This window comes from Lissotriton helveticus, chromosome 10, assembly GCF_964261635.1.
Source record: "Lissotriton helveticus chromosome 10, aLisHel1.1, whole genome shotgun sequence".
Classification (NCBI taxonomy): Eukaryota; Metazoa; Chordata; class Amphibia; order Caudata; family Salamandridae; genus Lissotriton; species Lissotriton helveticus.
The window spans coordinates 497,146,108-497,172,495 of NC_136071.1; the positions used below are offsets into that span (position 1 = coordinate 497,146,108).

At 44.1% G+C, this 26,388-nt stretch overlaps 1 protein-coding gene and 1 long non-coding RNA gene across 2 annotated transcripts in view; one reads left to right on the top strand and one right to left on the bottom strand.

Moving 5' to 3' along the window:
- Nucleotides 1–22,137, bottom strand: part of LOC144784308 (uncharacterized) — a 155,660-nt gene extending 133,523 nt beyond the window's left edge. Inside the window, exon 1 of the long non-coding RNA XR_013601627.1 lies at nucleotides 21,886–22,137. This is a non-coding gene — a long non-coding RNA (uncharacterized LOC144784308). The remainder of the gene's footprint in view (nucleotides 1–21,885) is intronic.
- MCRIP2 (MAPK regulated corepressor interacting protein 2) overlaps nucleotides 1–26,388 on the top strand; it is a 215,809-nt gene that overhangs the window by 141,368 nt on the left and 48,053 nt on the right. The gene's annotated exons all lie outside the window — the stretch shown is intronic.

Genomic DNA, 26,388 nt, shown 5'->3' on the forward strand with positions numbered 1-26,388 from the left:
ACTGCGAAGCTTATTGGCCGCCTACTGTCCCTCTTTGTCTGCTGAATTCTGCCCCAGCCCTCAGGGCCATCTTATATCGGAAGGGCCTTGTCGGGTCCTCCCCTGTTGCCATTTTTTAGTAGTATGCCACAGCGTTGAGGTGTGCCTTGGCTAAGGATTTTGTTCTCCCTGTCATGAATTCCCACTCCAGAAAACACAGGATCTCGACCTGACTTACCCCACGGCACTGTGTGACCCCTGTTACTTCAGTAAACCAGCACTTACGGTATTGGTTCGCTGTTTTAGGGGCCAACCCGTTGTCCAGCATTGTTATTACCCCCAGGGCCACCCACGCCCAGGCCTCTTCCGGCCCCGGGGTCACTCCTTGGTCTGCATCCGGGGCAAGCTCTCTGAATTTGCCCCACTGAAAACGAGAAATGCATCCTCAATTAAGTTATCTATCTAATCTGCCATGCCTTAAACACGATGTTCGCTCCTAACTGGCAGCTGACTAGCTTCCACAGAAGGTTAACTACTGCCGGGCATTTTGCCATCCCTGTGTTGATCGCCTGCATTACTGCGTGGTTGTCTGACCATAGAACTATCTGCCTGTTGGCCAGCCACGGGGCCCAAATGTGGAAAGCAACCACGATTAGGAACAACTCTAGCAGAGGGATGTTGGCCGTTATGCCCGATCTTTGCCTGCTTTCTGGCCACGCCCCTGCCGTCCATGCTTTTCCCAGGATGGCCCTGCACCCGAGACCGCCAGCCGCGTCCGTGTGAAGCTCGAGTTGGTTGGCCTGTACCCATGGTTCCCTCCACATAAGGATGCCATTGAAGTTGGACAAGAAGGCTTCCCACTGCCCCAAGTCTTCTGTTAGCCTTTGCGTTAGGCGAACCCTGTGGTGTTTCTGATTGATGCCCCTGGTTAACCATTCTAGGCGTCTGGTGGTAGGGCGCCCTGTGGGGACCACTCTAGTGGCGAAATCCAATTTACCCAGCAGCTGCTGTATCTCGCCTAGGATTGCCTTTTTCTGCTGTCTCGATGTGGCCCTAGCCCGCCACTTTGGAAGCCGGTATGCCTCCCAGTAACCAACTCCCTTTAGTCCTCAGATTCTCAACGCAGGGGAGACTCAGGAGCCTCAGGCATGTTGCGCTCGCAGCTTTGTCCAGTCCCTCCCCATCACTTTTCAGTTCGACCATGGCATGAATGGCATAGATTTATGTCCTCATTTCCCTTCAATGCATCCGACTGGTAGTGACCTGCTCCTCCACTGTCCAATCTTGTTGCTTTATTCCCCCACATACTCACTTTATGCAGACTCACTCTAACTTTGAGATCCTCTAGGCTTCCCTCAATAATGGTAACTCTGCCATCAGTAGTGCTTATTGTCTACCACAAGTCCTAATGCAATTTGTGAATCAGAGGGTCATCCTTTGCTTGAGTGGTGGTGTGTGAGTCAGCCAGTTCATCATCGCATGAGGATGGTACCACTTGACGAGAGGAAAAAGTCATTCCGTTTTCTAGCAGATTTGTCCCTTGGCGCTTTGGTTGGCATTTTGCGAAGACAGTCTCCTATCAGTCGGGCTCCACAAAGCTGTCAGAGGGACTCTCCCGTAAGTGCTCTGAATGGTCGATCCACCAAAGCTGAGCAGTAGGTTGGTGGCTGTTATTTGAGAGGGCAGCTCACAATGGGCTGCCTGTACTCACAACCATCCAGAACACCCTGTGGGATCGTTGTGTTGCCACATCAGACTCCTGGCCAAAGCCATTTCATTCCCTGGGCTGGGTCATCAAGATCTTCTCTGAAAAGAATGTCGGCTATCGCCATGTGCCCTCCAAAATTCACCCAAGATACTTCAGGATCGCTCTCCTCAAAATCAATCAATCAGGAGTTTGTAAAGTGTGACTACTCACGGTGTTTGGGGGGGGTAGGGGGCTGCTGATCCTTCTGGACATGTCTGTTCAGTCGAAGAGCCAGGTCTTGAGATCCTTCCTGAATTGGGTCAACGGCCCTGTGGCCCTGACTCCCTCGTCTGCCATGGATGTGGAACGGAAAGACCATCTGGTTTGTGAATAGTGGTGAGGAGTTGATCCACTTCAAAGCACAAATCTATTAAGGTCCTCAGGTGTTCGGAACCAGCAGAGCTGATGTCCTGTTGTTTACGCCAGTTCCACTATGACCAGATGGGGATCTCCACCGAATTCGGCTGCTGAAACCGACACCTCAGTGGATGCCACGCTGGAACTCCTCGCAGAAGCATATATCTGAGAACCAAGCAAGCTCCGTCTCCACCAAACCTGAGTCATTGTAAGTAGAAAGATAGTGAGCCTAATTCACAAAGGGCCTCCGCTTTTGTGGCTGAGTCCTGCAGTCATGGGGGAATCTCGGCACTCAGGGCGGAATCTCCGCAATGAGAATTCTCATTGCAGATATTCCGCCTCGAGTGCAGATACTCCCCCACGACTGCGGGGCCTCCGCAATGAGTGCGGAGGTCCTTTGTGAATCAGGCCCTGAGTATTGAAGAGATACATGTTGAAACCCAGCATAATTAGGCTTGCAGAATCCACTCTGAAGGGTACTGCCGGCTGGCACAAGAAGAAAAGTGTGCATTTCCTAGACAGATTATCCACTACCCCCAAATGATTAACTGTGTTACACAATCGGGAAAATCAATAGGGAGATCTTACATTGTCTATTACAGAACCAGCGACTCAAAGCTTTCAAGGGAAGGGAGGTCTGTGGATTAAATGAGTGGTTTACAAGAAGGCTCTACAAACAGCGCAGACATTGACGTGCTAGTGGACCTCCCGTGAGACTCTGTATTTTTGAGACACAGGCTGGAGAAAAAAGAAGAACCTGTTCTATGAGAAATAGGTAATTAATTTTTACGTGGACCTAATTAAAGAAACATCACATACGTTTTGAATCAGCCAGCGGGAGCACGTGGTTGAAATGAAATGAAAAAAGTATTTGATAAAGCGCACTGCGGCCAAGCGGCTTCCTGGCGCTGGGGACCTGATCAGAGCTCACAGAGGGAAACCAGGGGAACTAAGAAGGGAATGCCTGAGAAAAGAGGAAAGTTTTGAGGGCCTTGCGGAAGTGAGTGTAAATGGGGATAGAACGAATAGAAAGTGGGAGGCTATTCCAGAACTGGGGGGCCAGGACCGAAAACCGAGTGCCTCCCGTTCTGGATTTGCGAAAGCGGGGGATGTGCAAGAGAGAGAGGGAGGAAGAGCGAAGGGTGCGGCTAGGGGCGTGAGAGGAGATGAGAGAAGTGATGAAAGAGGGGGCAGAGCGAGAATGAGCCCGAAAGGCTAAGCAAGCCAGTTTGAAGAAGGATCTAAAACAAATAGGAAGCCAGTGAAGGGATTTGAGAGCGGGAGTGATATGGGAGGATTTGGGGAGGGACAGAATGAGGCGAGCAGCCTGATTTTGGATGGCCTGAAGCCGGCGGGTTTCGTAGGCGGGTATGCCCACGTACAGGCCATTCCCATAGTCAAGGCGGGAGGTGACTAAAGCCATGACTATGGTTTTGAGTGCGTCGGTGGAGAAGAATCCGGAGATTTTCCGGATGAGGCGGAGGGATAGAAAACAGGAGGACACGACGGAGCTGATCTGACTGTGCATGGATAAGTCATGACTGACTTTAATACCAAGGGTACGAACAGAGGAGGCAGGTGAGGGGGGGGGGGGCAAAAGAAAGGGGCCAGTGTGCAGGGGACCAAGGGTTAGAGGGACCACCAGTGAGGACAAGTTCCGTCTTGTCAGGGTTGAGCTTAAGATGGTTAGCACTCATCCACTCGGAAATGAAAATTAAGGTGGAACAAAATTTAGGAGGAGAGTCCGGAGAAGAAGAGAGATCGAAGACGAGCTGGAGGTCATCGGCGTAATTGTACACAGAGACCCCCAGCTCGAGAAGGGAGGAGATGAGAGGATGGATATAAAGATTGAAGAGAAGGGGGGAAAGGGAGGAACCTTGGGGCACACCACAGGTGACCGGAAAGGTGAACAGCCTGGGACCTATCCCGAAGGAAGGATGCGAGCCAGGAAAAGGCCGCGCCCCGAATGCCCGCTGCGCTGACACGGTCGAGAAGAATGGAGTGGTCAACCGTGTCAAACGCAGCGGACAGATCGAGAAGGACCAAGGCTTGGGGAAGGTTGGAGTCGGCTTTCCCCTTGAGTTCATCCAGAACCGCGAGGACCACTGCCTCCGTAGAGTGGCCCGGGCGGAAGCCCGCCTGATGGGATGCCAAGAGGCCATTCTCCTCGATATACGAGGAGAAGCAAGAGGTGACGTGGGCCTCAAGGATCTTGCCGAGGTAGGGAAGAAAGGAGATAGGTCGAAAATTATAGGATTCGCTAACAGTTTCACGCAAGATTCATATCTCTTAGACGCATCGTTTAGAGATTCAGCAACAGAGGTCACAGTCATCACTTTATAGGGCAGTACCTCCATTCAAGCTTTGCCGTCTCTATTAGGACAGGTTGTGAAGTTTTTCCGAATATTAGACATATATGAAACAGCATTGATTTACCAATACTGGTGTTTTCTGAAAGATCAGAGTCAATTCAATTCTTCAGATATAATCGCATTCTAAATAAACTGGTGCAGAAGATAGACCACAATATCAACATATCACACTCTATGGTTGATAGTAATTTAGCATGGCACTGGTGAAATCACCTTGAGGAAGGTTGAACACCGAAACGCGTTGGTGATAATGGCTGCCTGATATGAGTGCCTTTAGTACAGTACTCATCAATCAATTGGTGTCTATATTTTGAACAAATCCATCCTCAAAAAAGCATTTTATTATATCTGTTTATTTATTTGTTGTTTGTCTCATTGGCCTTAGCTATTTAGGAATCAATTTGTATTTGTTTAGAGAGAGATTGTATTTGATTTATTGTTATCTGATCATAGTTTGCTAAAAAAAAGTTTTTAATACACTGTTTTAACACTTTCTGTCTATCGTGTGAGAAAAAAGAAAGGCAAAAAATAGAAAGAAAAAAAGAAAAAATGTATAAATATATATCATGAATTTTGTATGAAAGTTAAAAAATATAGTAGACTAAATATATATTTTCTATAAATAAACATGTGTGGTGCATATTAAGTTAATTATGTTGTTGTGATACAATTGTAGCACAAATCAATAGGAGCACCATAACCCAGTGCTAGTTCTTCTTTTCCAAATTTGGTTTACAAGTAGGTACACTCTAGGCGTCAACTACTTTGCTCTTGGGAAGACTTGGATTTGTATTGGTCAGTGGCCTGTCAATTTGTTAACTGTGGATTGGCTTGTTGAAAAACTTGAAGAGCAAAAAAGTTATAAAGGCAGGTCTGGTTGTATATGCCAAGAAGGGGTGTACGAGTTGTAGATAAGATAGTACCCCTCCGGACAAAGAAGCATTCAACCTAATTAACAAATGTATATCAAACCCAGGTGGCGGCATTAATATGTGGAGAGGATGTGGTCTGTCGTCTAGATTGCCGACTTTGGTGCTGGAAACCAAGGTTCGAGCCTCGGGGTCGCGTCCAAATCCTGTGATTCTGGGCAAATCACTTAATCTCCCCGTGCCTAAATGTGTAATGTAAATATGGTGCCCATGTAATGCACTCCAATACCTTCGGGTCTTGCATAGTGTTTATTTTTGTGTGTGTGTTCATCCAATCCTGGTTTTTCTCTACACTCTTTCATTTGTAATCCTGATTTTATAATGGAATGAAAGATACTATTATTTCGAGAAAGCCAAGAAAAAGCTTGAAATGGATGACTTAGTAACTCCTGCATGACCCTGTGGCACTCGAGCTCTGCATTAAATAAATTTAATGTTCACACAACAAGGAAGCACGAAGTTCAAACACACTTAGGTGAACACTTGCTGCTGAAATAACAGATCACCGAAATGTGGTTGCAAGGATTAAATTAAAAGATATTTTCGTTATAGTAACTATGGAGGTTTCCTAAGGGAAGTGTTCTTAATATATATTACTGTGGAATTACAGTGTTTTACAAGACTTAACCACCAGTAGGGAAATACTTTGCACTGAAATAATTAGCAGATTCATTCTTTGTAGCTATTGGTCTGTGATTTTCCAAAGAGTTCGTACACTAAAAACGGAAGGCTTTGAATTAGCATTAGAGATTCTTGAGGACAAAGAGGAGCATTATGGGTATGAGATGTGGTGTAAAAATTAGTTGCACACCTCAGAACTAAAGTAGGTTTTGGGGCTTGTTATAATATGCGTCCCAGAGCAAATAAGCGCATACCCTTCTGCCTCTGTTTGGTTTGTGGTGTACGCTTCTGGAGAGGTAGAAGAGTGCCAGAGTGAAGGCAATGAAAGAGCAGGAGAGATTAAATAAAGCAAAGAGCGAGGAGTAAAGCAGGAAATAGAAAAAAAGAGCAGGTGCGAGACGGAAATAAGAAGAGGGAGAGGGAGATAAAATGGGATGATGAGGGTGGAAGATAAATGCATGATAACATAAAAGGTTAAGAGAATATTATAAAAAAGATAGGCGATGCGCTAGAGAGATAGATGATAGTAAGAGAAGAGGATCAAAAAAGAGGGAAACAGATGATAATGATACAGAAGACAAGAGAAAGAGTAATAGAGGAAACATGTAAGGGTCAACTTTATATATGGAGGGTAAACGAGCATTGGCAGAGCCAATAGGTCTTGCATATGAGAACGATTGGCTTTGGAAATGTTTTGAAGCCATGCTGTACAGCAATGTGAACACTTTATAGCATGGCTAACAGTAATTAAAAGAAGCAATATGATGCAGCTACTGCATATGTACATTTTTAAAACTATTTATTTTTAAAAGTACATTAGCGCTGGATGCGTCATAGCCCTTTTATAAAAATTATTTTTAGCCACGCTGCTTTACAGAATGGGTACAAATCGTTGCCAAAGTCAACATTTCCTACGCTTTACATCATAAAAATAAAACTTTAGCAGAGCCAATATGTCTCGTGGTATTTTGGCTTTACCAATGCTGCTATTTTTTGTAGGGGGTTTGATTCTGATATTAGAAGGCACTCTAACAACATAGATTTTTAACATGCTGTGCCTGTTGGAATTTTTTTTTGTGAAAGGCTATACATATATAATTTGTTTGAATGGGATGTTGGAAGGATGGCTGAAATTGAGCAGGCATATATTGGCCCAAATCGAAAATAGAAATGGCAATATGGATCAAAAGAAAGCAGAAGACATTAATTATTTTATTACATTGTGATCAGAGGCCTCAGTCAATGGAGAAGCAAGTACAGTGTCCCTATCTATCAAAGGTTAATGACGACTATTAAGCTGGTATATGTAGGGATTTTAAGTGCAAGTTTCTGTGTTAAGCATTTGTTGCTTAATTGGAAGATGTCAGGGAGAGGAGATGTGGCTTAATGGACCCACCAGTCTACTTTGGATCAGGGAACTTGGTACGAGTCCGAGGGCCGACACTACACCTTGTGACTCTGAGAAAATCAGTTAATTTCCCCATGAGTGAAAAAGAAAAAAGACTCAACCCAGGTCCATGTCTTTGTGACAATACATTTGGAAACAGATAACATCTGTTGTCACAAGTGACTTCCAATTCAAAGGAGAAAAGGGCTTCTCTGAAGTGCATGTGGCTTAGTAAAACATAGCTACAAATGGTAAAAGGTTTAACAGGGACAACAAGGGACGAAGAAAAAATAAATATAGTGCCTCAACCACACCGCGATCAGCATAAGAACAGCAATAAAGCTGAAGCAATCAGTACTTGGTCCATGCTCCAACCTAAAGAAGAGGAGGTGAATCCTGCTAGCACTGACCAATCAGAAGGCAGCAAATAGCAGTGAATGGACAGCAAATGCAATACGCAGGCTGAAACCCCCTTATTGTATACAATATCTCTTGCAAGCGAGAGCAAATGTGCTGTCGCAGGTGAGACCTAATAATGACAATGCGGCTACCCCTGAAACAGTCTAGGCAAAATCCCTAATGCATTTGGAAGACAAAGGATCTGGTTGGAAGACGAGAACACAAAAAGGGTAGAACGGTTTTAGTTGAAGAGCAGCAAGTCTGGGTGAACCCACAAGGAAGACAAAGGGAGGAGCGGGAAACTCAAATCAGTGAGCAAAAACAGTGGCTGTCACAAAGAAGGCAGCAGAGGACGATGAAGCAGGCAGATAGGGATGGGCTGTTATCAAGGAATGAAGAGGCTGTGAAGAGGCCCCTGCATGAAGGGATACTGGGGAATGGAGCGCCTATAAAATAAGGCGCGATCAACAAAGGGAAGAAGACCAGTGTTCAAAAAGAGAGCTGGAGGGCAGTGGTGCAGGCCGCTAGGCAGGGTGGAAGAAGAGGGCATGCTTTGAGTATTTGTCTTGCGGTGGGAATGACTGTGAGAAGTGTCTTTAGATGAAGGCATAACGTTTAGTTAGAAACAAGACCGGGTGGGTGCAGGGTTTGTACAGGACTGCTACCAAGGGCGGTAGGTAGGTTGTGAGAGTGATTAATTGTTTGACGATTCACCTCACGCTAACCTTATAATGTCCACTCTCCACGTGAGCGCAGCATGTGGCATTGTTTATTAAGAAGGTCTGGTAAGAATTTCGTGAAAAAGGAAAGGGAGGCCTCCTATGTGTGGTGATGAGGGACAAGGAGGATTCAGTAGGAAAACACAAGGAAAGTCCCTGGGCTATGTACTAACTTAGGAACCCTAGTATAGATCATGTGTACCAAAAAGCTGTACCCCAATATTGAAATATCTTCTAGATAACACTATAATACACCATATTTGTATAAATTGTAAAGCAGAAATGCGAAAAAAATGCGAAAAAAAGAACCTTAGATGTTTGTTGTTTTATATTAAAAGTTGTACAGTTTATTACAATGTTCACAAGGTTAAAAACATTATTATGCACAAATAAAAGTAAATACAATATCACAATTAAATTAAAAACAATGAGTATCAGGAGTCACAGTTTGTTTTCGTTGTCGACGCTGCGTTTCGGTGAAACTGTAATAACACCTTCCTCAGGACAAACAAGTTCTATAAAAAAACATTACAATTAGAAGACATCCTTTTTTGTGCATGTAGAGCGGTTAGGGCTCTCTTTGTCTTTTTTTTCAAAAAGGCTCTCTACAAATTGTAGAGAGCCTTTTTGAAAATAAATAGCGATGGACATAAATTAATTATTGATGTTCACTATATTCTTTTACTGAAATAGCGACTTGTAAATTAAGAAACAGGAAGCCATTTTTCTCCAAATTGATGCAAGAGAAGTTCCTCATAATTGATTAACAGAGGATACCAAAGAATTCATACACAGGTACGCTTCATACCTATTCCCACTCAGAAGCTACTCGATTCTTGTTGCCTAGTCAACAGTACTACAGAGCCCTTAGCTATAGTCCTTTGTACCAAAATGCTTCCAGAAATACACCCATTAGAACCTAATCATGTAATTAACATCTCTACTAAGTACCATGTTGTTTAGCTTGTTGTTTTTCGGAGGTTAAAATGTTCTTAAAAAATGTTCGTCCTAAAAAAAGACAAAGAGAGCCCTAACCGCTCTACATGCACAAAAAAGGATGTCTTCTAATTGTAATGTTTTTTTATAGAACTTGTTTGTCCTGAGGAAGGTGTTATTACAGTTTCACCGAAACGCAGCGTCGACAACGAAAACAAACTGTGACTCCTGATACTCATTGTTTTTAATTTAATTGTGATATTGTATTTACTTTTATTTGTGCATAATAATGTTTTTAACCTTGTGAACATTGTAATAAACTGTACAACTTTTAATATAAAACAACAAACATCTAAGGTTCTTTTTTTCGCATTTTTTTCGCATTTCTGCTTTACAATTTATACAAATATGGTGTATTATAGTGTTATCTAGAAGATATTTCAATATTGGGGTACAGCTTTTTGGTACACATGATCTATACTAGGGTTCCTAAGTTAGTACATAGCCCAGGGACTTTCCTTGTGTTTTCCTACTGGTAAGAATTTCAACATTTCTTACCTCGTGCCTGAATGTTGCTACTTGTGTGTCGCACATCTTTTCCATGTCATCAAGGATCTGAGCTAGTGTGAATCACCAACCACACAACGACTCGGTCTGATTGCAGGTGAGGAATGCATACTTGAGCTCATATGAGAAGAAAGATAAAGCAAGACAGGTGGGTTTGTGAGCCAACATTACAAAAAGGTGGGAAGGCCGCTATAGTGCGCGCACAGGCCAAAGGTGCCATAGAGCAAAAGCCACCATTTGCAAATCAGTATTGACCCTGTGCCCCAGGGGAACAGTCCAGACCGAACTGCCAGGCCAGGTCATCCCTGGATCGGAAACAAGCATCCTGGGACCGGTTTCAGGGTATGTCATCCTTCTTCAGCCAGGCTAGCTTGAATCCAGTGGCACAGTGAGCAAGGGACCCACATTCGGGCATACCCATCCCACTTAGGGCGAAAAGTGTTACAGCAAACAAATGATGGACGGAATGCTGACAATGCAAACATTCACCCCCAGTCAAAAGATCTGGGTTAAATCCATCGTTCTTTTGCCCACTACGCCACCACAGGTGGACTAGGGTGGTGTGGTGAGCAAAAAAATGATGAATTAAACCCAGATCCTTGTAGTTGAGGGTGAATGTTTGCATTGTCCAGCATTCCGCCCATCAATTGTTTCTTTTGCATATGTCGCCCTAAGTGGGAAGGGTATGCCCAGACGTGGGTCCCGTGCTCATACACCACTGGATTCAAGCTAGCCTGGCTGAAGAAGGGTGATGCCCTGAAACCGGTCCCAGGATGCTTGTTTCCAGTCCAGGGACGACCTGGCTTGGCAGTTCGGGCTGGACTGCTCCCACAAGGAACGGGGTCAAGACTGATTTGCATATGGCTGGGTCTAAACTGGGGTGGTGTGGTGAGCAAAAGAAGGATGTATTAAACCCAGATCCTTGTGACTGGGGGTGAATTTCTGCATTGTCCAGCATTCCCTCCATAAATTGTTTCTTTTGCAGCAGTATAATTTAAATCGCTCCAATACCTTTGGGTCGAACTCGCGCTACATAAAACTACAAAAAAAGAAATATTACTAGAGGGGAGAGGCAGCAACACAGAGAAGCGGTGGGTAGGAGGGAAAAGAAGCACCACACAAGGGGGAGTGGGAGGAAGAAAATAGTACCTCAATGACAGTACAGCAGTGGACGGGCACTAATTAAGTGGAATCAGTCAGCGCTTGGTCCATGCTCATTGGAAAGTAATGGAAGTATCAGCTTAACCTGCATTGTCCAATTAAGAGGCACAAAAGAAGAGTGACAAAGGAGCCAAGGAATGGGAATCAATGGGCAGGCTGCACGCAGACCCGGTTCTAGTGAGTGGGACAGGCCCACACAAGGGAGCCCACTGTTCCTCCCAAGGTCCATTCAGAAGCAAAGTGTCCATTCGTGTTTCTTTTTTAATGTCTGGTGTATGAATGTAGCGTGTCCTCTGTGCCTGGCATGTGACTTAGTCTATTTCAGCCTTTGCCCCTGTACACAGACAGAAAACCGTTATAAAACCTCCCTATTTCTAAGTGCATTTTCAAATCATTCTCCTATGTGCCTATATCTGAAACCTTGCCATTCTCTAATCACTGCAATCGCCCCAAGTGATTTAAATGCACCATGCCTTTTTGTAAATAATTCTTCAAGAGCAACTATAAATCTCACATTAAATGGCATTTAATTTTTATCGTTTCAATCCGTGTTGTTGTGTCAGTATGCATTGCACTGCACCATTCACTGGTTTCCCCCGAATTTATAAAGGAGAACTTATCTGCTCCTAACTATGAATCATCATGTGTTCTTGTCAATGTTACCTGCCCACATTGTTTTAAAAAGCTCAATTGTTGGGCTTCCCTGATGCCGCAAAAGAAGGGAGAAATTGAGCGGCTTGGTACATGGATTTATGAACTCTAATGCAACCAGTGAAGAAGACCAGATTCTTGTGAAAAGTTATTCGTCTCCGCACATGGTTTAAATCCTGGCCTGTGCAGTAGATTAAACGTGTAATTCTTGGCAAGTCATTTAACCTTCCTATACATATGTGTGTAACTTGATGTACATCATCATTTTTAAATAGTACATCATTATTTGTGGAATAATCACAACTCTTGTCAGAGTAAACTCTCAAAGTCACTAAACTAGCCTAAGCTTGCCCCACTTGTAGCTATCGCTCAGAGCAGACAGGCTTCACTAAGGCAAAGTGAAAAGTATTTATTCAGTACCAAAACCGTAATAAAGTCAAAACAGCAATCAATAAACTCAAACCAAATTAGAAAAAAACAGTACATTTCAATAAATAAAATGACACCAAAACAACAAAAATCAAATAAGGGGATCCAGAGACATGAATTTTGAAAGATTTAGGACCAAATACCACCAAAATATGCAAAGCACCAATGGTAGTCAATGGTATTGATAGACCGGGACACCTCTGATTGATTTCAGGCCGACCGCAATGGAGTGTGGGTCCGATACACCAGCCGGCTTGGTTAGATATTTTACCTTGGGACTTAGTCTCAAAAGTGAAAGTCATAATCCTTCAGCGGGGCAAAGTAGGATTTATCCGAAGAAGTCTTCCCAAAATCAGATAGGCGTTGGTCAAAGTCCTGCTGAAGCTGTTGGTTTTGCCAGGAAAAGCTCAGAGCAGAGAAATTCAAAATTTGTGTCAAGGGAAGTCCTCTCGCTGGCTTGATACTTTTGACACCTTCACACACTTAAGATTTCTATCTTCAGATTTAGTCTCTTTTTCGTAGCTCATAGTCCACTGAATCTGATTGTTTCTGTAGAGAAATTCTGAGTGAGAGAACCCTGATTTCATAGCTCAGCGAGGTCGCACCTTAGGTGGAATGGCTTTTGTCCAGGTCACCTGGAAGTCTTGAAGTCCCAAAAATGTCCACGTCGTAGATTTTCAACGGTGGTGGTAGAAGTCCAGTTAAACACAACCATGGTCAAGAGTCACTCCAGCAGAGGCCACCATTAGACCCCAACAAAAGGTCTACTTTGTACTGGTCACCAAGGCACTTTAATGAAAAGGCCTCATGCAGCTTGTTGTGTCCCTGTAGCCACACAGGAGATCAGCTAACTACACCTTGGAGTCCACTCGTTGTCCTGAGTGCAAGAGGGAGCAAGTCCAGTCTTTCAGGGGTACTCTCAGGTCAAAGAGAGCAGGTCCAGTCATCTTCTGTTCTTCCACAGGTCCATAAAGTGTTCTCAAGTGGGTGTTTGAGGGGTGCCACATTTATGTTGGTCACTAGCTACTGGGTGGTGATGACTCCTAGCCCCACCCTAATCACTCAGGTAAAAGTTTCTAAGGGTAACCCTACCCACGTTTCCAGCAGTTCTTGTTTCCCCTCCTGCAAACAATCCGACAGTGCTCCTTGCGCTCAAAATCCAAGATGGGGAAACCCTTCTCCCCTTGTGCTGATCCCATGTGCCATCCCAGAGGTGTAGCCAGGGTAATAAGCAGTGCTGTCTCCTTTGTGGTTACTCTTAGCCAGTTCTGGGGACAGCTCTCCCACCATTGGGATTGGTGCCTGCCTGACTGGGAGGACAAAGGCTGATTTCTTTTTGGGTGTTACTAACCATTTACTTGTGACTGGGGAGGCCCTTTTGATGCAAATTAGGTTAATGTGCCCCCATCAACTGGTCTTACTGCGAGTTGAACAAAAACATCTCCCCACATCCAACCACTTGTCTATGCTCTGGGATAAGTTTTCACAACTCATCTGGGCTAATTACTCACAGGGTTAATGCTGGACAGCTAATAAAAATTGGCCTCTAGATGCTTCAGGTGAGTAAATAGGTAACTTTCTAAATGTTACTTTTCTTTAATACTCTAACTGAAGATAGCAGACTTAATAGGTAATTTCTAATCCCAGTGTTTCACTGTTGGTTATCCAGCCCTCATACAGTGAAAATAGTGTTTGGGTGTTAGTCCCTATAAGGCAGAGTTCTTCAAACTGTGGGGTGCGCCCCCCTGGGGGGGCGCGACACCATCCCAGAGGGGGCGCGCCACTCCTCTCTAATCCCTTTGTTCCCTGCGTCCATCGGCAACTCTTCGTGGAGAACTCCGGTATGGTTGGAGGGAGGGGAAATCGATGGGGCACTACCTGCCCGTTCTTTTGTCTAAGTAAATCTCCCAGGAGGGGGTTAATTCACGGAGTTGACAGCTTCAGCTGCTGTGGGAGGCAAGGAGTCTTCTCTGCTAAAACCGAAAGCAAACAAACAGACACGCTTTTCGGTTTTAGCAGAGGAGACCCCTCGCCTCCCACTGCACCTGAATCATTTCAGCTCTAAATTACCCCCCTCTTGTGAGAGTTAGATAACAGAGGCACAGCAAGTGCTCCATGGACCCATGTCACTCTTAGAGTATATCCATTTGTATCTCTTCTTTGAGTGACTTTACTACTTGTACATTTGCAATTTTTCTTTCTGTTTGTTTCTCTTCCTTGTGTGACTTTACATCTTGTACGTTGGCAACTTTTTTTGTTTGTATCTTTTACGTAACGCATGTAATCCTAAATCCTTATGTTTTGCAACTGGTTCTTATGTAAAGCGCTCTGACACCTTCGGGTAAAGTTTGCGCTATATAAAATCGCATTAAATAAATAATAAATAAATAAATTAGCTGGGTAGCTAACAAAAGGTAGAATTGAGGTGCAGTAACCAGCAGATTTAACACAGGTTCAGAGACCAATGCTACCAATGCAGCTGCTACACCACTGGGCGCTACGCTGATGTAAGATAAATTTAAAAAAGCCATACATATCTCCAAAAGTCAAGATGTACATTCGAAAAGGAATGTGAACACCTGTATTGGATGGAAGAGAACGTCAAATATTTGCAAATTGGTAGTTTCGGATAAAAGTGCATTCCTGGATATCAAAATCCCAAAATAACTGCCGCTTTGTGCATGCAAAGGCCCATGTGCACCCCCCCATCACCCCTGGGGGCCCGCAACAGGCCCCCAAACACAAAAGACCACATGCTTTTCCACGGCGGAAAACCCACCGTGGAAAAGCATGTTTCCGCATGCATCCTAATATGGCTGGCGGTGTCTGATAGACACCACCACCATATTGGAGCTTTTCCGCCACGGTCGGAAGGCGACCGCGGCGGAAAAGCGGCGGACGGTCTTCCCGTCCGCAGATGACCCCCCTGCCATCCTAATCTGGCGGGGGGTCCTTTCAATCACCGCAGCCGTGAATCCGCATCCTCCGGGCCGGCGGTGGCTTCCGCCAGCCCGGAGGATGCGGATTCAACGCAATCCTAATCGGCCCCTAAGTATTTGACCAAAGAAGGTATGAAAGAGATGACACTGGATCATAAAATCAAAGCTGGTCCGAACAGGGACCCCGAAAATACATTTGGCCCACAGGCCCCAAAATCCTTAAAACGTCCCTGAAAGTTTTTTTTAAAATTGCACAGGCTGGCGCGCAAAATGCAAGCCAGCCATGTGTTGTTTAAACAGCCTGCAAATTGCTAAATATGGTTATGAATACCAAGTATGTATTCATTTGTAATGTGACTTTACTGTCTTTGTTCCCTTTTATTATCAGTCATGGATCATTCATGCAGCTCTAGAAAACAATTAAAAGTTATTTCTATTTATATTTGCTGTTCAAAGTCTGCACAGACAAGTGCTGAAAATACAGCTTTAGGTGACTGCTTATTTTTCTACCATCTGTGACAATAAAATAGTGAGTTGGTAACCCTAATCATAAGACTGGAAGTTTGTTGAGGGATCAGTCAGCACATTATTTATTTCCTCCACCCTGCTCCCTGGTTACTGCCATATTAGCAATGGTTAAACACATTTGAAACCCTATGCTGCCGTCAATAACATGCTGAGTTACTTCAAGTGTCTGGGAATGCACCTTGCATTCAGACCACTCACTCCTCATTCTCACCCTTCACTTTCACCCTCACCCAGCACTCACACTGATCCCGATGCACTCACACCATTCACCCACTTACCCTCCACTCACAGTGATCACTCTGCACTCACAGCGATCACAGTGCGCTCACACTGATCACCATGCACTCACACCATTCACCCGCTCACCCCACCCTCACACTGATCACCATGCACTCACATCATTCACCCACTTACCCTCCACTCACAGTGATCACTCTGCACACACAATGCACTTGCGCTGTTCACCCTGTACCTCACCCTGCAGTCACAAGAGCACACTACTCAACCTGCACTCGTGACACTTCACTCACCTGTCCCCCTCACTGCTCCATCTGCAATCTCACTCCAATAAGCCCACCACTAACCATACATTCATTCGTCCCACTCAGCACTAACATATTCATATGGTCACCTCACTCACCCCTGTACGGAATGTGCGTGTGGCGGTCAATTCCAGAAATTTCTGTCAGGTGGTGGGGGGGCCCAACATCTAAAAAAATTCAGCTGGGGGGGCTCAACCTACAAAAGTTTGAAGACCTCTGCTATAAGGACATTAACTTTAAAATTCTACATACCCTACTTTTAAATACCATGCACCCTGCCTTGTGAACTACGAGGCCTACATAGGGGCGACTTATAATTATCTACAAGCCTAAAGAAGTTATTTGGACAGGTCTCACAGAAAATTTACACTGCAACAGTCAAGCTACACCAGGTAGGGCTGAAGCCATGTTTGCACTGTCACTGTAGTGGATGGTATAATAGGTGCTGCAGTCCACATGTGGCATTTAACTTCCAGGCCCTTGATGCACTTTCTACATCAGTGGTTCTTAAACGGTTGTCCAGTAACCACTGAGATCTGCAAAGCCTACTTAGGGGATCCACGACTGCTTAGAAAGTTAAATAATATTACCAGATTAATTAATATTCTGTAAATGTGATGGAATTTGAAATTGGAGGATAAAAAATAAGTTGGTATCCTCAGATTGATTTGTGGCAGCAGTTCAAGTGTGTTAAACAGAATATAGTGTGAATCGTGAGTGGCCTCAATTGAATTTAGATTTTTTTTTATATATTTGCAAATTGAATAAAATATTTGGCCATTTGTGTATTTGTTCGATGAATGTTTGTGTATTTTTTTGTGAATTGTTTTGCGTTTTAAATCTGAGCAAATACATAGGCTGGGATCCCTCGCTTCCAGTAATGACTCAGTTGGCCCCAGGTTCCAGTAATGATTAAGTGGGGGTCCACAGAATTCAGAAGATTTAAAATCACGGTTGTGCACTATAGGAATAAGCCAATTTAACTGTGTTTAAAGAGGGAGCACAGGCACGCAACGCAACTACTGTTTAGTAGGGGTAGAGTGCACAGAGTTCTAAAGCCAGCAAAGCAGGGAGAGCAAACATCTGAGGGATATCACGCAAAAGATCGTATCATGGTAATCATATAGATTGTCTCCAGAACCCTTCCGTAATATACTGCACTCTGTTGCTTCCTAGCTAGGTTTGCGCTATATAAATATCAATACATACATGGGATCCTGGCAGGACCACCACGAAGAAAGGTGCAACTATTGTGGAAACTGGCTTTAGTGCTGTTTCGCCACCATTAGAAACTTGTCTTTACTGGTTTCAGCAGAGAGACACAAGAAGAAAGGCAGAACCTACAAGTCTGAGAGGAAGGAATTTGCTCAACTAGGCACAGAGCAGCACTGCTTGGCCAATAACAAAATACAAAAAAGGAAGATTAAATGGTTTTAACTCATTCAATTAAATATATAGGATTGTGAGCAATAAATATATATGTTCTAAGCAGTATATATATTCACAGTTACAATTTAAAAGTTTGCCAGTGCCTGGTCTCACTAAAGAAGCTAAAATGAATTTTTAGTTTGGGCTAATCACCAGTACACATTAAAAATGCAATACTCAACAACTCAATGAGCTTCCATTTTTATCCCGGATTTCAATATGTCATCCATACATTTCACAAAACCACTTGTTAGTTGAGGGTCTTGCCAACCTAATCAAGGCATTACTGCAAAAGCACAGTTTTGTATGCCCAATGTTATGAAGGGAGATTTTAGATATCGTCTTTATTCTTCGTTTATTTCTCAGCTCGGGGAAACAATAAATTACATGCATAGGAAACTGTTTGAAGTTATTGTAGAATCTACAGCAACCTGCGAGGTTTGGGTTTATGTGCACTTGACATTGTTTCCCTGATAAAAAAAAAGGTTAAAACTTTAATCTTCAACCCAAAAGATAGGAAGAAGGTTTAGCGGATACCTGTACAGCTTATTGCAGGAGTAGGTAGTTAGCCTTTGCCCAGCCTGTTTTCTTTAAGCAAACTATTTAGCTCTTCTTGGTATGATTTGCCAGTTAGTTGTTTTGTCATTATTTTAAATACACCACGCACCAATCCAAGTTAGCATGCCCCCTGCATGTCCAATGATAATAGTATTTAAGTAGGAATGTAAACCATGGAAACATGGGTAAAGTCCTTAAGCTAAACAACTAAACAAAAATCTGAGATTTGAGTGTGGCTCCCATTTCTTTACAATCCACTATTCATGTACTCTTTTTTTGTAAATTTTACGTCCCACCACGCAGGCGGTGGATAGTACCACTCTTGAAGGTTTTGAGGATGCGTCAGTGTCGTCCAGCCTATTTGGCCTTACAGTTTTTGGAAACTGAACCTATGACAAAACCCATAGTCTACTTTCTTAAATTTTGCATTAGACATCGCTCTAATCTCTGATAAATGGTTTAAATTGTCTAATCTCAATGTGAATACCGGCAAAAACAGTTTTTAATATTTGGAATTCAAAATGAGAATTTTTTATGTTTTTATTGGGTTTTAAATATGATTATGAAATTGATGTTTTTATGAACTTTTATGGTATTTCAAAAATAATGGAAAACCGAATAAAGACAATTTGATTTGATCTGAGTGTGGCTCTCTAAATTACTGCTTTGGTGCCAAATCAGGACAAAGCAAGCTTCATTCCCAATGTGTACTTGGTTAGACTAAATTCCAGTCAAATTTTCTCTTGTAACATGGAGTTGGGTAATCTGAATAATCATCACTACTGACATGGTTCAATGTCCAACCTCTTTGAGAGTTTCACCAGATGTACCTCTGCAGCACAGGCCAAAGGGTACACAAATATGGCCCTTGCTGCTTCCAGGGCTGGCTTTGCTGTTGGACCTGCAAGGTGAGTAAATGATGCCTGCTACACACATATTTAAGAAGCAGCTTTCAGGTTTAGTGATGCTCGCTGATCATGATCACTGCCCTTTTTGTTGAACCAGACCAAGGTAGTTGTAGGCTAGTGATTTGGAGAATGCTTGACTATTCATACACAACCGCCCTTGTTTCTTGATTTTTGTGCTGAATACGACAACATTAGTGTTTGTTGTTTTTACTGCTGTCTTGTTGTTTTTGCTCTATGTGTGAAGGGCACTCCATTGATGCTGCAGGCCGATACTAATTCCGTTCAATGGGATTGTGTCAACTGTGTACTGTCATTTTGAGGTCAAGTGATACTTCTCCTTTCGGGATCGAAATCTAGATTAGCCAGATCAGCCCCCAAGTCTGCTATGTAGAGGTTACAAGAGAGGGATGAGCACACAGCCTTGTTTCAACCCCCTATTTATATAGATCCTGGGGGTTAAAGCAGAATCGCTGCTAAGCTTTATTTGAGATGAGGTTCTACTGTATAGCTGCCGGATAGCTTGTAACCATATGGCATTCCCCAGTAATTAAATATATTTGACAATAAGTTCCTATCAACTCCAAAAATGTTGTTTCAAAGTCCATGAAGCATGCATACTGTAAGTTCCCCGGCATTAAAATATTTGCGACCATAGTCAATGGTAAGATTTTGTCTGAAGTACCATCAAGGAAGCCTCCGTAAAGAATAGCAAAAGGTTTCGGTGTGCAACCCAAGTTTCTACTTTATGTAATAAGCTCAGCATCAAGTAGTTCCATTAGTCAGTAGTGTGGAGGGTCTACGCGGAAAGCGGTTTTATATAGTGGGCCCAGAAATGCCTCCCTTCCATTCCATGTAGTCTGTAAACCTTTGTTGATTTTTGGTTGCTTCCACCATGTATATTCATGGCTCACCCAGGTGTTTTCATGGTCCTGCCAGGTTGAAAATACTGGAACCGGGCCTGGCTGCAATCCCTTGTTATACACAATAGTCTTGCAAGCAAGAGTGGATGCACAGGTAGTGCATGCGCTGTCGCAAGCTCCACCACAAAGGAACAAATGAGAAATAGAAGAAGAGCAGGAGTAAGAAAGGGAGAGAACCAGGATCGTCTTCAAAGAAATAAAAACACTGTAAGAAGTGTTTAATTTGAAGCGATGTTTGCAGGTATGGACCATCGGCATTCATTTTGGGGAGCAGGACTTATTTTTAACTCATCAGGCTTTCACCCAGAGCTAGAGAGATTGAAACGCACAAAGGGGAAAGAAGGTGGAATAGAAATATTGAAAAACAGTGATAAAGGGATTAACAGGAACCGGAAAGAGTGCGATAAAAAAGTGCGAGGTAGTGCCTGGTGGTGGATAAAAAAAAGGAATGGCGTGGAATAAGACTAAGCAGCTTTGATATTTGGCAACTTGACCTTTAAATGGCACATTGGTCGGGTTTTTCGGCACCGGCACACACTATATTACAAATTAAGCACTGACTGGAGAGTTGCTTCACAGTTCAGGGGTCGGGGCTGACAGTCTGAGTTAGTCTGGCCTGTAGGGCAAGCTGACAGTGCCAGAAGGGCTGGTCTGGCAGGTCAATGCGTGGGATGATTTTTTTTTTGCCTTTGTTTTCCGATCCTATCTTAAAATATGCATAGAAGCGAAGAAGTAGCTATTCGTTTTGTTTTCGTTGGCCCTTAACAGAAATATACCAGCTCAAACTGGAGATACCAAGTTCAGGGAAGCTGTCACCTGCTTTCAAAGAGTGACTTAAATTCACATTATGTTTGTTTTTGTAAATTAATGCCTCCCATTACAAGCAACCAAGCACGCCTCGGTATTCTGTTCCTGCGCGGTTATCTCAGTTGTTTCATCCTCCCCAACTCCACCCTTTTTGGAAAGTCAAGATGGTGAGAGGTGAACAGTTTTCATCCGTGGGCCCTTAAAACCAGTATGTTTAACAAGTCAATTGAATGGGAATCTCCGGCTGGGTCAGCACAGGTTAGTCCAAGCAGAAAGTTCCTTAGAATTGCGTTGGGTGCAGCAGTATTACTGAGGGTCTGCTGTACCTCTCACTTTTGGACTGAAATGTATGTTGTTAGGACCTCCAAAGAAGAGCTTTGAAGGAACGGCTAAAATGCAGGAGCCTCTGTCTCAATAAGAATGGAGGGGTCTGGGACCGTGAGATAGAAAGGGTGGGGTGAATTACAGCAGCCTGGGTTGATAAGGAACACTGTCTGTGCCCAGCAGCTAAGAAAGTAATGGCAGGGCCACACCCCGACATTGTAGGCCAAGGCGAGTATGAGGCCCTCTAGAATCACCCAGGCTGCTTGATGTCCTGCCTCCTTCTCAGACTCGTTAGAGGTCAACAGAGGATTTTGGCGCCCTGAGGTGGACAATTGTTTGCACAACACTTTCAATCTTCCTTATGTGCGCCATTGGAAATCTGCTGCAAAACAATTGATAGTTAAGTATTGGCCGTCTCTTTGTTGCCCTCCTCCAGTAAGCCTCACTTGCAGTGCTTAATTTGTGCAGGTGGTAGGCAAGAGTACTCATTATTTGGGGATCAGAATTTGTTCTCCATTTTCAGACTTTGGCTCAGAGCAGGAGGGCAAGGGAGCGAGAGGGCCTCTATGGTAGGTGAGGTGATGAAATTACGGATCCATCATCCGGTCAGTATGGGAATTCCAAATCGGTGTCAAGTCAGTTTGGTTTTCAGTTCAGTTTTCATTTGTTTTACTAACCTTTGTCCCCACACCTTGACTACTTCCTGTTTGAGGCCTGGTCCGCCCGCGAACTTCTGGTCTCTCGGTGTCTCCAGCTCCAGCTCCAGCCCCTCAGCAACGCTCCTTCCCGGCTACTGTCCTTGTGTCGAATGCTGCAGCGCCCTGGTTACAAGACTTTTATACAAAGGACTCGTCACAATAGGGACCCTTCAACTTTTCACTATGTCGTCACTACACGGTGGATGAGTCCATGTCCTTCCAGGTTACCGGGGATGGGGGGCGTGAAACATATGGACACTATCCAGATTCTTGGAAGGAATTAATTATTAAATCATTAAAACGGGTCCGGTCACGTGCCTGCAAAGAAGACTCACCCCCTGCTACCCACATATTGCCTATAACGGGGTATCTCGTTTTCACCATGCTGCAGTGATGGCCTCCTGTTTGCAAGCTCCATTGGGTTAATTAAACCTGTGCCTCGTGACGTCACATTGAAGAGCGTGCGTATGACGTCATCAATGTTAGCTTCTCAGGGTTCTGCCTCTAGTGCTGCTGGGAAGGGTCGGGCGGTTTGAAATCACTGTTAGAATGTACATTTTTCTCGGTCCTTGTTTAAAATAAACAAAAATGTAAAATAATACTCATTTGCACAGCTTTTTTCCACAAAGCTTGCCCAAGTGTAATCATTAAATTGTTCTCCGCAGCCACACGTGTTTCTCTGTGTCCGACCCGCTCCTCTCTTCTACCAGGGGGAGCCGTGCGCGAGCCGGTCTCTCCCCTGGGTTGATTTGCGCGAGGGAGCTGGCCACAGTTGTAGGGGGAGTGGAGCAGAAGGGAAAAGGCATAAATAGGGGAAGTAGGGTCGGGAAAGGAACGGTGACGTGGGAGCTGGGCGGTGTAGGTTGTTTTTGCCCCACCCACACTTCTCTCTTTCTTTTTTCGGTCCTTTCGTTTTGTTTTGTTTGTGCTTTGGTTACTGAAAAGCTGTTTTTTCCTGGTTGCCTCGCTAAGACAGGTGACAGTCTAGGTGCACTTTTTAGTTGGTAGGCGCTTTTTTCTGGGGGGTGGGCAGCCTGGAGCGGGTTGGTCCATCCTCAAAGGGCAGTCAAAGGAAAGGAGGGGGGTATCAACAAGAGTCAGTTGCTCCTGGGGTTGTTTGGGTTAACTTGGGGGGGTTCCATCTTTCATAAGGATGATAAGATAAGTTGAAGGAATATTTGGTTTATTAAATAATGAATTGTAAGATGTTTGATTAGAAGTTAGTTGGCACCTGTCTTAATAAAGTGGCCTTTCTTGCTTAACAAGAAGTTGTGGACAGTGAGTTATTGCGCGAGTAACGTCCAGTAATTGCCCTCACATCTTTTTAGCAGTGCTTATATCACTGGTGCCCAGGTCTCGGGGCGGGTGAATGCTCAGGGTCCCAAACTAGGAGTATTTTAATCTAGTATCCACACGTGGTCGGGTTTTCAGTCTCCCTGTACTTCTAACCTTGCAGTAGTCCCCTGTGCTTCTGGAGATGTGGTTTCTGCTGTTTGTTGTGGTGCTTCTGGTGAAGCCTGTGGTGAGTGAGTGTTCCTCCTGTGCCCTGAGAGGGCACTGATTTGCCCATCCGTTGTTGTTTGTTCACTTTGACGTCGCCAGCTGTCATTCAGGGCTCTCACAGGCCTAGCTCAAGATGAGAGACTCCTGCACCACTCTTTGTGCCCGCTCTCCTGCCCAAACACAATACAGGTTCATGAGGCTTACTTTAAAGATTTAGAAGATAAAATATTTACAACGTGCAGCTGCGTTGTAAATATTTTTAGGGGCAGAACCAAGACATTCAAATATATCAAGTTTGGTTCTTCGCGCACGACCCGACCACAACGCATTTTGGAGCATATTATCAAGACAGGCGATAAAACTATCGCCGCTTTGGCGGCAGAAAGCTGCAGCTAAAACGGCGACAATGGGCTTGATAATATGCTCTATGGAATTCCAATTGAAGCACGTTAGATGCCCTTCACATTTAACATGGGCTTCATTTGGAATTCCATAGAGCATATTATCAAGTCTATTATCGCCGTTTTAGCATCAGTTTTCTGCCATTAAAGCGGCGAGAATGTTATCGCCTGTCTTGATAATATGCCCCTTTGTTTTTTCAAAAGCATACCATTGTTTTTCCTTTTTTTTGTCATTTATCAGTAGTGTACTTTTTCTTTTTGTATTTAATATATTTAATATAGCATGGTTTATATGCGCTATATAGATCCCGAATGTAGTGGAGTAAATAATTTCTTATTAGGCTCATAACCTGCAGAAGGACTGAAGACTGAGCATCTCTAGCCAACCAGTATATGGGCAAATTACCCGAGTTTTCCAATATTCCGAGGTCCCTGTGACCTGCTCTTGACTTAATTCTGAATTACACCTCAGACTTAATTCTGAATTACACCTCAAGTCGCACTCGCAACAGTAAGTTGCACCTACACATGGAAGAAAGGTGTGAACCCGGATGTAGAGCTCTAAAGCAGCATAGTGGTGAGCGCAAGAGAGTTTGATGTTTTACACTAGGGCCCAGATCTACTAATCTTTCTCACAACGGAGGAAGGGAACTTTCTGCACTGTGTTCCATGAAACAGCAAGAGCAGAAATGCGCCATATCCACTTTTGCTTCCTCCTAGCGTTGGCACATGTGTGCATCTTAGCGTCCACGCAGGCACCCTTGTGTCATGTTGCAAGTGTGCCTGCATTGCGAGCAGGATTGTTTTTGTGCGGGAAGGGTGTGTGATGCGGAATGCGTCACACATAGAAAAAAAAAGTAACAAGTAGAAATCAAGATATTTTTCCTTCTTGCGCCGGGATCTGGGAGGCGCACCATTTTAACGCATTCTCAAGTTTACAAGTCTTTGTAAATCTGGGAATGTGCCAAGGTCCATGCAAGAATGCCTGGGACGCCCATACTTGCCCATAAAACTCCTCCATGGTGCAAGGTAACGCAAGGCAGCACTAGCGCTGCCTCGCGTTACTTTGAATTTACTAAACTATGCTAAGGGCCTTTGCGTGGCTTAGTAAATCCCAGATAAGGACTTGGGTTGTCTTATGATGTTTTGCAAGGACAACGTAAGTCCTTTGAAAATCTGGGCCCTGTTATCAGAAGTTTGTGGTCTTGCATTTGTTGCAATTTTAGTAAAACTGTGTATTCTATTTTGCTCAATTTTTACAAGATCTTGCATCGAGTGCCTTGGGAGCACAGATGTGGGACTTTTACTGAAACATGGACGTGCATGCATCCCAGGTGTTCTGAAACATTAACGTGTCTGCATCCATTGTGTTCTATGGCTGCCCACTTGCATATGAATCCAGTGTGTTCTGTTTTCTTAGTCATGCACAGGTGGAAAACCTGGGGACCCCCTGAATCTTTGGTTTGACGCCATTGCCAGAACTGGACCTTGGAGGTTGTACTTTACTGCAAGGGCTCAACACATTTCCACCTCCTCTAGGCTGTTGTATGTTTGCATTGCCTGCGTGCCACGCAGACCATCACTGTATGTTTTACATGACACACAAAGCTGCTCGCGCTGCCGGGGCCCTGACTTCACTTGACACTCGGGAGCTTCCGTACGGCTGATGTCCAGATCAGGGCGGATCAGTCTGGCCTGAATGAAGGTTTTTGCCAAGGTCAACCAAATCCAGGCAGCCCCGGTTTAACAAGTCCAAAAAAGAACCACTTTTCTCAAAGCAGAAGTCCCAAGGCCATTGGGTTAAAATTCCCAAATTGCAAAGAAAAATAAAACCGTTGCAGTTCACCCCTCCCGTCCACGTGGTCTACCTCACTTTTATGAAGTTGGCTATTGAAAAGCAGCATTAATGTGTCACACGTAATTTGCATATCAGCTCAATGCATGGTTGGGAAAATGAATTATAATGAAACAAGCATTGATATCAATTAGGGACAGAAGCTCCTAACACTAACTTGCCCTTTTGTATTCCTAGCACTGGCCTTGCTTGGCCTTAGGGAGACCACCTCCCTTCAGGATATTATGAACTGGTGTTTTAGCACTAGACTTTTAAATGTTGGCGTAATACATTCTGGGTGTAGTCTTCTTTTGCTTCAATTGACCTAATTAGACCAACATACCTGAAATCAACCATTAGTAAGTGACAATCTCAGCACTGGCGGCAGTGTGCGTAGTGACCTGGGATGAGTTGGTCACCTTGGCTTTAAACGGAAATATGAAAGTGCTGGTACTCACTCTTCAGAGTACCCGTGTGCTCTTGAGAAGTGCTGGCACTCTCCTTGTAAATGTATTGCAGCCCAAACGAAAAACAGTGTTTTCTTTTAAATTAACCAAACGTAGGCACTGACTACTGGAGAGTACTTGCCCATTTAAAGCACAGCCGGGCACTGGTCACCCACCACGTCAAGGGTTATGAAGGAGGCACCCGGAAGAGAATGGAAACTCTGATCTAAGACTTGTGTTTACTTTCTATAGTTTCACCTCATTGTTTGTCCACTAGTTTATCAGCAGCAAACAGGAG